General features: G+C 39.0%; 1 long non-coding RNA gene across 11 annotated transcripts in view; it reads right to left on the minus strand.

Annotated features, from left to right (window-relative positions):
* Positions 1 to 12,624, minus strand: part of LOC143659782 (uncharacterized) — a 52,323-nt gene that overhangs the window by 38,637 nt on the left and 1,062 nt on the right. For 8 of the 11 annotated variants that reach the window (XR_013163734.1, XR_013163733.1, XR_013163728.1 and 5 more), the window contains exon 2: positions 9,401 to 9,462. This is a non-coding gene — a long non-coding RNA (uncharacterized LOC143659782). Of the gene's footprint in view, positions 1 to 9,400; positions 9,463 to 11,785; positions 11,869 to 12,498; positions 12,616 to 12,624 lie in introns of those variants that run through there. The other 3 variants (XR_013163730.1, XR_013163729.1, XR_013163732.1) reach the window with 3 other exon arrangements.

Here is a 12,624-nt window from a genome sequence, read left to right on the forward strand (position 1 = left end):
AGGAAAACTAAAGGCCAATCTCCCTAATGAACACAGATGAAAAAATTCTCAACAAAATACTAGCAAATCAAATCCAACAACACATTAAAAGAATTATACACCACAACCAAGTAGAGTTTATACCAGGAATGCAAGGAAGGTTCAACACAAGAAAATCAATGTAATATAGCACATTAACAAATCGAAAGGGAAAAATCACATGATTATCTCAGTTGATGCTGAAAAAAGCATTTGACAAAATTCAACATTCTTTTCTGATAAAAACACTCCAAAAGACAGGAATCAAAGGTAATTTTCTCAATATGATAAAGGGCATAAATGAAAAAGTGATAGCCAGCATTGTACTGAATGAAGAGAAACTGAAAGCTTTCCCCCTAAGATCAGGAATGAGACGAGGATGCCCACTGTCACCACTATTATTCAACATTGTGCTAGAAGTTCCAGCTACAGCAATCAGGCAGGACAAAGAAATAAAAAGCATCCAAATTGGAAAGGAAATAATAAAACTTTTGCTATTTGCAGATGATATATATGATGCTTTACTTAGAAAATCCTGAAAAATCTACAGCAAAGTTACTTGAGCGAATAAAACAAATTCAGCAAGGCAGCACGCATAAAATTAATGTGCAAAAATCAGTAACATTTCTATACACAAGCAATGACCTAACTGAGGAGTCAGTTAAGGAAAAAATTCTATTCAAAATAGCAACTAAAAGAGTCAAGTACTTAGAAATGACCTTAACTAGGGATGTAAAGGACTTGTACACAGAAAACTACATAACATTGCAAAAAGAAATCAAAGATCTAAACAGGTGGAAGGACATTCCCTGTTCATGGATAGGAAGGTTAAATATAGCTAAGATGTCAATTCTACCAAAATTGATCTACAGATTCAATGCAGTACCAATTAAAATTCCAACAACTAGTTACAAAACTCATCTGGAAGGGAAAGAGACCCCGAATAGCTAAAAGCATCCAAAAAAGAATGGACAAAGTGAGAGGATTAACACATCCTGGCTTTAAAACTTTATGAAGCCATAGTGATCAAAACAGCATGGTACTGGCACAACAAAAGAAATATGGACCAATGGAATTGAATCAAGAGTGTATAAGTAGACCAATAATTCTATGGTCAACTGATTTTTGACAAGGCCCCCAAATACACTGAACTAGGAAAAAACAGTCTTTTCAATAAATGGGCTTGGGAGAACTGGATATCAACAACCAAAAGAATAAAAGAGCACCCCTATCTTACACCCTATACAAAATTAACTCAAAGTGGATTAACACCTAAATATAAGAAGTAGCACCATAAAGTTGCTACAAGAAGATGTAGGGAAACATCTTCAAGACCTAGTAAGAGGAGGTAGCTTCCTAAACTTTACACCCAAAGCACAAGCAACAAAAGAAAAAATAGATAAATGGGAACTCCTCAAAATCAAACGCTTCTGCACCTCAGAAGACTTTGTAAAAGATATGAAGAGGAGTCAACTCAATGGGAGAAAATATTTGGAAATCACATATCGGACAAAGGTTTGATATCCTTTAAAATAAAGAAATCATACAACTCAACAACAAAAGGACAAACAACCCAATTATAAAATGGGCTAAAGGTATGAATAGGAATTTTTTCTGAAGATGGCTCAAAAGCACATGAAGAGATGCCCATTTTCATTAGCTATAAGGGAAATACAGATCAAGATTACAATGAGGTACCACCTCACACCTATAAGAATAGCTGCTATAAAACAGGAAACTATAAATGTTGAAGATGATGTGGAGAAATCGGGACACTTACGCACTGCTGATGGGAATGTATAATGGTACAGCCGTAATAGAGGACAGTTTGGCAATTCCTGAGGAAATTAAACATCGAGTTGCCCTCTGACCCAGCAATAACACTACTTGATATATACCCAGGAGAGCTGAAAGCGGTGACATAAACAGACATTTGCCACACCCATGTTCATAGCAGCATTATTCACAATCACCTAAAGATGGAAACAATCCAAACGCCCATCAACAGATGAGTGGATCAACAAATGCGGTATATACATACAATGGCATATTATGCAGCAGTAAAACAAAACGATATCCTGAAGCACATGATAAGATGGATAAGCCTTGAGGACATAATGCTGAGCGAAATAAGCCAGACACAAAAGGATAGATACTGTATGAATCCATTTTTATGACCATGGTAAAGGTAAAATCAGAGGCTTATAATACAGAATATATGGGATTTAGAGATACATAGAGGTTAGAGATGGGTGAATGATTAGCTAATGCAGTTCAACTCCAACGTAAGGGGATAGAAGTGAAGGTGGTTCTCTAATGGGTCTACACATAATATTACCATATTGAAGATGAACAAAATTGAAAGGGTTTTATACATCTATGTGTCCCACTGATTAACACTAGAAATATAAATTAGTTATTGCAAGAATTACTTCAAAGGTATGATTCATGTACAAAGAATGTTTATGTCTAGGGTACAAGGAGGAAACTGCTATTGCATGTTATGGAACTGCTATTACATGTTATGGGCTATGTTTAACAGGAAAACATCAGCAGTACCTCAGCAACCACAGAGGTAAATAATGAGGGGAGGGACAAAAGTTAAGGAGAGGCTTAGATTTCCTATTTGGTGAGTGTGTGTTTACTGGTTCTTTCTCTTGGGAATAATGAAATTACCCAAAATTGAGACTGTGGATGGACTGTGGACATTGGGCATTATATTTAATGCCTAATGAATGCAGGTGGCTGAAGGATGCACTAACTGAGAAGTAGACTGGTGAACAATGGTGGATCCATATGATCTAATATCGTGCTACTACAAAAAGGAACAAAGTCATGAGGCATGCAACGATGTGAATGAATCTGTGGGACATTTGGTGATGCAAAATAAAAAGCCAGAAATAAAAGAACAATTATTCTATGTTCTCTTTTAGAAAATGCCTATAAGAAAATAGGGGCCTAGATTGTTAACCCTTATAGCAGACACATTAAGTCTGGAGTGGTAATTATTAGTTCTGGATTTTGAGAGGCTGTTTCATAGATCTGTAACACGGCATTTGGAGATAAGAACAAAGCCAATCAGGTCGGGAAAAAAGTAATTCAGAACCCAGGGGTAAGGGATACATCTACATTTTAGAACTGCACCTACTCTGAGACCAAAGGAAGAAAGGTTTATTTTTTCTGGAATCTACATTTTCTGTAGCACATAATCTAACTCAACCTGTCTGTATAGCTCATTTGAACAACCGAAATACAGGGAGCCCAGAATAAGAATGAGGGCCTTTAATCCTGTATAGCTTAATGTAATGCCTGGATACATTCTAGAGTATACTAAGCAGATATTCAAAAAGTATTGGCAAAGTCCCTTGAGGAATAGGGAAAAAAATATGGAACTACTAAACTTTAAATCAGGGAATCCCCTGATACTGTGTTAAACATTAGGGACACCAAATCAATAGGCTCAGCCCTTGATCTTGAGACTTACTCTTGGGAAAGCTTATGTAGGTAACGGAGAAGCTTAATCTACCTTTAGGTATGCCTAAGGGTTATTTCTGGAAGACCTCTTTTGTTGTCCAGATGTGGCCTCACTCTTTGTAAGCCCAACTCTGCAAGGGAAATAACTGCCCTCTCCCCTACATGGGACATGACATCCAGGGGTGAAAGTCTCCCTGGCAGCATGGGAGATGACTCCCATGGATGAATCTGGCCCTGGCACTGTGGGATCAACAATTCCATACTGACTAAAAGAGGGGAAAGAAGTATAACTAATGAAGTAACAGTGACTGGGAGAGTTAAAACAGAGTCAAGAGGTTACTCTGGGAGTCATGCTTATGCAAGCTTTAGTTAAGACATTGCTACCTATCATAACTTACCAAACTCCAACCAAAACCATTCCTGCCAATCCTGAAGAACACCTAGGGCAATACATAAGATTCTACAAAGTTTCCATGCACTAGGGTAACTTTCCAGAAACTTACAACCTCCAGATAGGCCTCTGGACAAAATAAGGACCTGGCTTCTCCAGAACATCAGCTAGTTCCATCTCCCTACCCTGTGTTATTGACAGCCCCTTCGAACATGTAAAAGTTAGAATGGCCATAGCCCAAATACACCTAAAGATAGAGATAGAAAGTTCAAAGGAAATGGTGGAGTTATACAGAGAAGGTAGGATTTAACAAATGAATATGATTGCTGAGTCATTAAATTTGATATTTCTTTTAGTCTCCCATATCTTAGGGCAGCTAGAAGTAAAAACCTAAAATTGCAGAATTGTAATCTATCTGTTTGACAACTAATTGTTGTACTATGCTTTGAAATTTGTTGCTTTTTTGTATATATGTTATTTTTCACAAAAAAAAAGCCAATTGTGATGATAAAAAAAATATTTATTTCTTCTAGCCTCCTATATTCCCGAGCAGCTAGAAGGAAAAATCTGAGAGGATGGTATGGTAGCCAATGACAAACTCTGGAATCTATCCTATAATTCCTTGTTGAAAAGTGCTTTGAAAACCATTGCTTTTTTCTTTCTTTGCTTGTGTATGTGTTATATTATACAATAAAAAAAAGTTAAGAAAAAAATGGAGATTTGGATTTTCTTTTTTTTCTTGAAGTAATGAAAATTGATTGTGGTGTGGTGATGAATACACAGCTGTGTGATCACGCTTTGAACCACTGATTGTATATTTTGGATGATTATATGTTATTTATCTCTGAATAAAATTGCATTAAAAAAAAAAAGAAGGGCAGGCCACGGTGACTCAGCAGGTAAGAGTGCTTGCCTGCCATGCCTGAGGACCCGGGTTAGATTCCCGTGCCTGCCCGTGTTAAAAAAAAAAAGAAGAGGGCGGGCCAAGGTGGCTCAGCAGGTAGAGTTGTTGCCTGCCATCACGGAGACCTGGGTTCAATTCTTGGTGCCTGCCCATGAAAAAAAAAAAAAAAAAGAATGGTGAAAATCCAAACACAGACAATACCAAATGTTGGTTAGCATACAGAGCAACTAGATTTCTCATTCATTACTGGTAGAAATGCAAAATGGTACTGCTACTTTGGAAGGCAGTTTGTCTCTTTTTTACAAAATGAAACACTGTCTTACATTACCCAGCAATCTTATTCCTAGTTTACCTGATCTGAAAAATTATATTCTCACAAAAACCTACTGCTGAGTGTTTATAGTAGCATTATTCATTATTGCCAAGAACTGGAAACAAACTGTGATACATCAATACAATGGAATATTATTCAGCAATAAAATATAATGAGTTATCAAGCCAAGAAAAGGTCTGAATGAACCAAAAGTGAACACTGCTAAGTGAAAGAAGTCAGCAAAAGGGTTACATACTCTATGACTCCAACCATAAGACATTATGGAAAGGCAAAACTAGATCAATGGTTGCCAGAGATTCTGGCATAATAAGGAGGGTTGAATAGGCGAGGCAAGAGATTTGCCTCACTTTGCCATTGCTGTTACAATAAGTACCACATACTGGCTGGCTTCACAACAGGAATTTGTCTCAAGGTTTTGAAGACCAGAAGTCCAAAATTAAGATGTTGGCAAGGTTGTGTTTTCTCTCAGGGGTACCAACATTCTTGTATGGCAGTCCTCGTATGGCAGACATGACAATATCACTCTACTCTTTGGCTTCTTCTGACTCTGGCTTTTTCCTGTGGCTTTCTCTAATTGGATCTGAATTTCCTCTTTAAATGGTCCCCAGTTACTTAGATTAAGACTCACCCTGATTCAATTTGACCATATCTTAACTAATAATACATCTTCAAAGGTCTTATGTACAAATAGGTTCACATCCACAGGAACAAAGATTAAGAAAAGAACATGTCTCTATGGGGAACTGTTCTAGTTTGCTAACTGCCAGAATGCAATATACCAGAAACGGAATGGCTTTTAAAAGGGGGATTTAATAAATTGCTAGTTTACAGTTCTAAGGCCGAGAAAATGTCCCAATTAAACAAGTCTTCAGAAATGTCCAATCTAAGGCATCCAGGGAAAGACACCTTGGTTCAAGAAGGCTGATGAAGTTCAGGGTTTCTCTCTCAAGTGGAAGGGCACATGACGAACACAGTCACAGTTTCTCTTTCATCTGGAAAAGCACATGATGAACACAGTCAGGGTTCCTCTCTCATCTGGAAGGGCACATGACGAGCACGCGTCATGCTTCTTCTCCTGGCTCCCTGTTTCATGAAGCACCCCGAGAGGCATTTTACTTCTTCATCTCCAAAGGTCACTGGCTGGTGAACTCTGCTTTTCATGGCCATATTGTTCTGCTCTGCTCTCTCTGAATCGCTCATTCTCCAGAATGTTTCCTCTTTTACAGGACTTCAGAAACTAATCAAGACCCACCCAAATGGGTGGAGACATGCCTCTACCTAATCCAGTTTAACAACCACTCTTGATTAAATTACATCTCCGGGGAGATAATCTAATTACAGTTTCAAGCATACAATACTGAACAGGGATTAGAAGAAACAGCTGCCTTTACAACATGGGATTAGGATTAAAACATGGCTTTTCTAGGGTACAGACATCATTTCAAACCAGCACAGGAACATAATTCAATACATCTGGATCCCAAAAGGACAAGCTCTTCCTATTTGTAAAATATAGTCACCTCATTACAACATTCTAAAAGTCTTAAAACATATCAGTATCAACTCTATGTCAAAAGCCCCATTCAAAACCATTATAGGGTATTCCATCCTGGGGCAAAATTCCTCTCCATCCCCCAAAATAAAACTGTGGGATAGGCATAGAACAGACTTTCCCATTCCACAGGATCCAAGCAAGTCCAAAACCCAACAAGGCAAACTCCACTAGACTCCAAGGACTGACAGTCATCTACGGATCAATGCTTTATCCTCCAGACCTGTGGGAGTGGCAGCCCCATCCTTTCCAACCACTGGGGCAGCATCATGCTCTCTTCAAACATTGGGCTGTAGATCCCGCCCTCTTCAAGCACCAGGTTGGCAGCCACATTCTCCCTGAATGCTGGGGCATGTACCCCACCCAATCTGAGCACTGATGTGGCAGCAAACTCTCTTCAAACATCAGAGCAGAAGGGCCAGTTACTCCAAGCACCAGGGCAGAAGGCACGTATAAGAACTATCAGTGCCAAATTCTTTATGAAGCAAGAGTATTCTTCAGAAATGAATGTGAAAAAAAAGGCATCTTAGAAGGACAAGCTAAGGGAATAAGTTACAAGCAGAACTGCTCTAAAATAACTGCCAACAGACATTCAGTCAATAGACTTTCCCTTTCTCTTGGCTGAGGAGACTTCTTCAATCTAGACCTCTGCTTCCATGGTTCTGCCCTTGACATTGCATTTCTTTAATTTTTTTTCCATCTCCATCCTTTTCAATCAAGGCTACAGAACTTGTGTTCAAACAAAATTGTCAAAAATCTTGTTGATTTTGAGTGCAGTACAAGGGGATCTGAATCATCAGACAAATGGATCTTCCACAGATTCTTCCTGGATACATGTTTTTCCAATCCTGACTTCCTCCGAGATGGCTGACTGGATTGATGAGTTAAATGCCTAATCTCCATAGCAAAGGGTAGTTCAGCTATAACCTGGCATGGGGTCTTGCTCTCTGGGGCCTCATTTTCTGGAAGCTCAGGGAGGGCCCTGCGAGAGCTATTTCTGGCCCTAGTCTCAGAGCCTGCTATCTGGGGAGGTGGATAATTTTCTAAATCATCAATTGCTGATTTCTCTGTGCTTAAGATTTCAGTCCTCAGTTACCCCTTTCCTACTTCATCTTTACTATATGCAGCAAGGAGAAACCAAACTTCACCTTCTACACTTAGCTGGGAAATCTAACATTCTGCTTTTCATCTGACACTGGAACACAATTTCACCAAGTTCTCTGCCACTTTATAACACGTTCATCATTTCCGTCTATGACCTCACCAGAAAAATCTTTAATGTCAACATTTGTACAAACATTCAGTTCATGGTGATACATGTACTCTTTTAGAATGACAGAAATTTTTTCTACCATTTTCACTTACTTTTGACCAGAAACATAATCTCACTAGAATTATCTTTATTCTAACCCATACATTCATTCTAAATATATTACTAATCTTTAGTACAATCCTAAACTTCACACTAAAATTAGTCCTTACCCATATCCTTACCTCCTCCCTAAATCTAACCTAAATATAAATCTAGGGAGAAGGGAGATAGATAATTGGAATAACTCAAAGAGGGCTCCTTGTGGAGCTGCAATGTTTTTCACAATTTAGTTGTCTCCTTACATGTGTGTCCCCCATATAACTGTGTTTTACTGTACATCTGTATTTTATGACCTTTTCAATATGCATTTTATATTTCACAATATAATAAGGAAAAGATAAAAACCAATCCACAGAGCAGAAAAATAATTAAGGCCTAGTATCTATAATATATTAGACAAATCCTATGATTAACATGATAAAGACAATGATCCGAAACTAATAATGAGTAAAAGAGTCAAGCAATTCACAAAACAGGAAATACAAATAACTGATAACATATGAAAATGTGTCGACCTTCAATAATAAAAAGGAAACACAAAATCACAATACAATATACAACAGCCCAATCTGTTAAAAATAAAAAAGTCTATTACCAAATTAGGCTAGATTTTGAAGTAATGTGAACCTTTAGATACTACTGATGGGAGTGTAAATTAATACAAATTCTTTGGTAAAATAGTTTACCACTATTTAGTACAGAAATAAATGTATATACACTTAGTACAGTAATAGATGTATATACACTTTGACCCAGATATTTCATTTATAAGTATACCTTAAACAAACTATTTAACATAAACTAGGAGCCTGTCTCAAACTCCTGACTCTGTAAGAGATAATAAAATGAATATTATTGCTTTAATCCAATAAATTTTGGGGGTGATTTGCCATGCAACAATAATTACTTCTCAATAGATATTTTTTTCACTCAACAAGGAAAAAATACCATAAAGATGATGTTGTTTTGTGGATAAGGCACTCTCAAAAGTTTTTTAGAAACCAAACTATGTTTGAAATAATTGTACAATATCCCACAGTCAGCCCTTTAAAGAGAATTCTGGACTGCATAATTTCTGATAACTTTAATAAAACGTCTGCTACATTGTAAGTCCCACCACTATGCTATTTTGTAACCCTCACAGCATCTACCACTGGTCCATGGTAGGTATCTGGCTCAGAAACTGTCACCCATCCAACATCTACATCATCACTGTCCTTGACGGTGGAACAATGATTTGGTTGGGTTGGCAACATACCAGCCCTAGGTGACAGATTCAGATAGGTCCAATATAATCAGGAATACTACTCCCGATTCCCAGACTCACTTGCAGCTGGGGTCTGCTTGGGACCTACCTTTATGGTATCCACAAAGTTGAGAAATACAGGTGAATATACATGTCAATGATATCTTCAATCTGCAAAAAACGAAATAAAAAAATATTTTCTGTTTCTCCAGACGTTGTAGGTCCTTTGTACATAATACATACATTCGGGCCATAACCAGGAATCTGTTGGGGAGGTTTCTAGAGATATTTTTGCTTTTCTGACCAAAAAAAAAGGCAGACATGCAGACATGCCAGGGATGTTTCTATGCCCCTTATATCTTCTCCCATTTCTCTTATTTCAGTGCAGAAATTATGTCTAAAACAGAGAACTATCAAATATTAAACACTAATATCGGCCATAATTTTATAACTATAGTTCTAAAATCCAAAAAAGCTCTAAAAATTTTTTTTAAGAACCCACTTGGCAACAAAACCTGAACTGAATGAACACAAGGTGGCTTAGTGTTCATCTCCCTTAGTGGAAATAACCAAATATTTCGCTCAGAAATTATGAGTTTAATTGCAGGGTATTGCCTGGACCGTGCTGGAGTGTTATATAACATATGGCATATACACCTAATTCCATTTTTAAAGACAGAAAAAGTGTGAAGTTAGAACATATTTGACAGCAATGATTTCAGATAAGAAACTGCATAACTGTTTCGTAGCCCTACCGTTTTCCATGAAAAACAAACATCAAAGTTCACAGACCAAGTCAGCAAGAATTCTAAGAGTCTAATTTTGATATGGTTTTTTTTTGTGTGTGTGTGTGCTTGCTTGTGTGTGTCCAGTATGGTTTTGTTGAAACACAGGACAGACATTCAATAAATTATATGAAAAGACAACATCTATAAATATCTATATATAATCTAAAACTTTTAACATATAATAATACCAATCAAGTCACAGAGACATGACACCTGACTGGCTGGCAAAGGGGCAATCTATCTCCATTTATCTGTCTAAGTCTTTATATGTTCAGCTGGAGGTCTGTCTATTTGCCTGGAGAGTTGTCTGGCTGGCTTCCTAAGGGTACATATGGCTGAGTAGAAATTTATACCACATTATGTCTTCCACATATCGAGCACTCAATGTTCTGAAATGACAGTTTTAAGGTATATAATATTAGGTATTGTTTAATGTAAATTAAATACTATAAATACCTTATAGTAAATATAAGATACAATAATTTATAATGAATGTGTACTATAATGTACAAGATTCTGTTCATGGTATATTAATTTCATAATGTTCTAATTAGTGCCTACCCTACATAGCATAATTAACAAGTAATTATAATAGCCATAATAATATCTAACAAAAATAACATCTAACACTTACTGAAAGCTACCATTTGTCACGCACTGTTGTAGTACTTTTTTATGCACATTGAGTCATTTAATCTCTCAGGCTCATTTCAGTGATGTAGTACCCCTACCAACATCCCCACAGCACAGGTGAGGAAAGAAACTCAGACGAGGTTTCTCGGTCTGCCAGGCAGCTACAATGCACTGGATTGAACAATAAGAATTTATTGGCTCACAGTTGTGATGCTAAAAGCTAGAAGTTGAAAATCGAGGTGTCAGTAATTGATGCTTTCTCCCTAAAGTGTGTAACATTTCAGCGTTGGCTGCCAAGATCGTTGGGGTTCCTTGGCTCACGTGGCCCCCTCTGTCATGTGACAAGATCCTCTGTTCTCTTTCAGTTTGTGACTTCTGGCTCCTCTTGGCTTGCTGTGTCTGTTTCTGAATGTTTCACTTGGGCCACATCTTCACCCAAGAAGACACCTTCAAAGAGCTTTTACAGTGTTTTCACACTGGCAGGAACAGGGATCAAGACCAAGAATGGCTCTAAGCTGGAGTGCACAATTCAGTCCACCAAAGAGAACAAGTAGAGTGTTGGGAAAGGGGGAGGGTGCCTTACCCAGCTCCGGAGGCCACAGCCCTCAGCACACTAATTCAACTTTGCTGTCATAATAACCATGCTATGCTTACCATTATGTTTTATGTTATATTTATGTCCATTTTATTATATAATCATAATTAAAATATATATTGTTTGCTATACTTCACATTTATTATGTAGTATCCATATTGTATAGAAAATATTAAATATTATCCCACATACACACTTAACAGAATTACATAGATTGTTTTCTTTTACGTGTTATATTTGTTTCATATGCATATGTTTTAATTATATTTATTGCACTTATTTTTACGTTTATCATATATCGTGTTTCTAAGCTTATAAGGTAAATATATTTTGTATGCACATAAACATATTGTTACTATTGTATATAAACTATATTTTGTATATTTCATCATTTATCTATTTATTAATATTAGGCATGTGATACTATATTAGCATTCGGTATTTATTACCCTAATTATAGTGTAATTAATTATCATACCTAGCAATCGCTCAGAGTACGCTAAGCACTCTCCTGTCATTCTCAGAGGGGAAGGGGTCTACAACTTCAACTGGTTCTTTCACCTGTGGGGAAACGCACCCAGGAGGCCTTCAGTCCCGCTGGCCTCCCCCGCGCCCCCGCGGCAGGTCCTCGTGCCCTCGCTCCCACGCGGCATCCTCCCACCTCCCCGCACCCAAGGCGCTCGAGGTCGCCCGCGGCGGAGAGTCCAGCGAGGGGCGCGCGGCCGCCCCTCCGGCCCCTCCAGCCCCGCCCAGGGCTGCAAGCTTCTCTCCACGTCCCCCCGTGCCCCCTACCCCGCCACCCCCGGAGGGCACAGAACTCCGGCCAGAGATGGAACGGCGGGCTCCACTAGGCCCCTCCTCAGGGGCTTTGCCGCTGGGGCTCCGGGCGGGCGGCAGGCGCGCAGGAGTGCAGTCAGAAAAAAGAGGCCGAGGAAGAAAGCGACACACGGAAGAAAGAAAATAAAGACAGACGGAGAGACACCAAGACAGGCAGAGACCTACCAGAGAAAGTGACCGAGATAACAAATGAAGCGGTAAGGAAGGAGACGGCAGAGACACCGGAAAACAGAGACACCCAAAGAGAGACTCGAGGACTGAGGGGGAGTCGCGGGAAGAGACATATTCAGAGTCATCCAGGGCAGAGGCGGTGGCGAGTCCACACCCAGCGCGTTCGCACCCGCGCGCCCTCACACTAGAAGTGCCCGCCAGGACGGCTGCGGCATCCAGGGGCGACCCCCGGGATAGGAAGGCCGAGCCCGGGCGCAGGGTTCCTCCCGCTAAGCCAGCGCCGACACCCTCCAGCGGGACAGTCCACGC

This window comes from Tamandua tetradactyla, chromosome 16 (genome assembly GCF_023851605.1).
Source record: "Tamandua tetradactyla isolate mTamTet1 chromosome 16, mTamTet1.pri, whole genome shotgun sequence".
Taxonomy (NCBI): domain Eukaryota; kingdom Metazoa; phylum Chordata; class Mammalia; order Pilosa; family Myrmecophagidae; genus Tamandua; species Tamandua tetradactyla.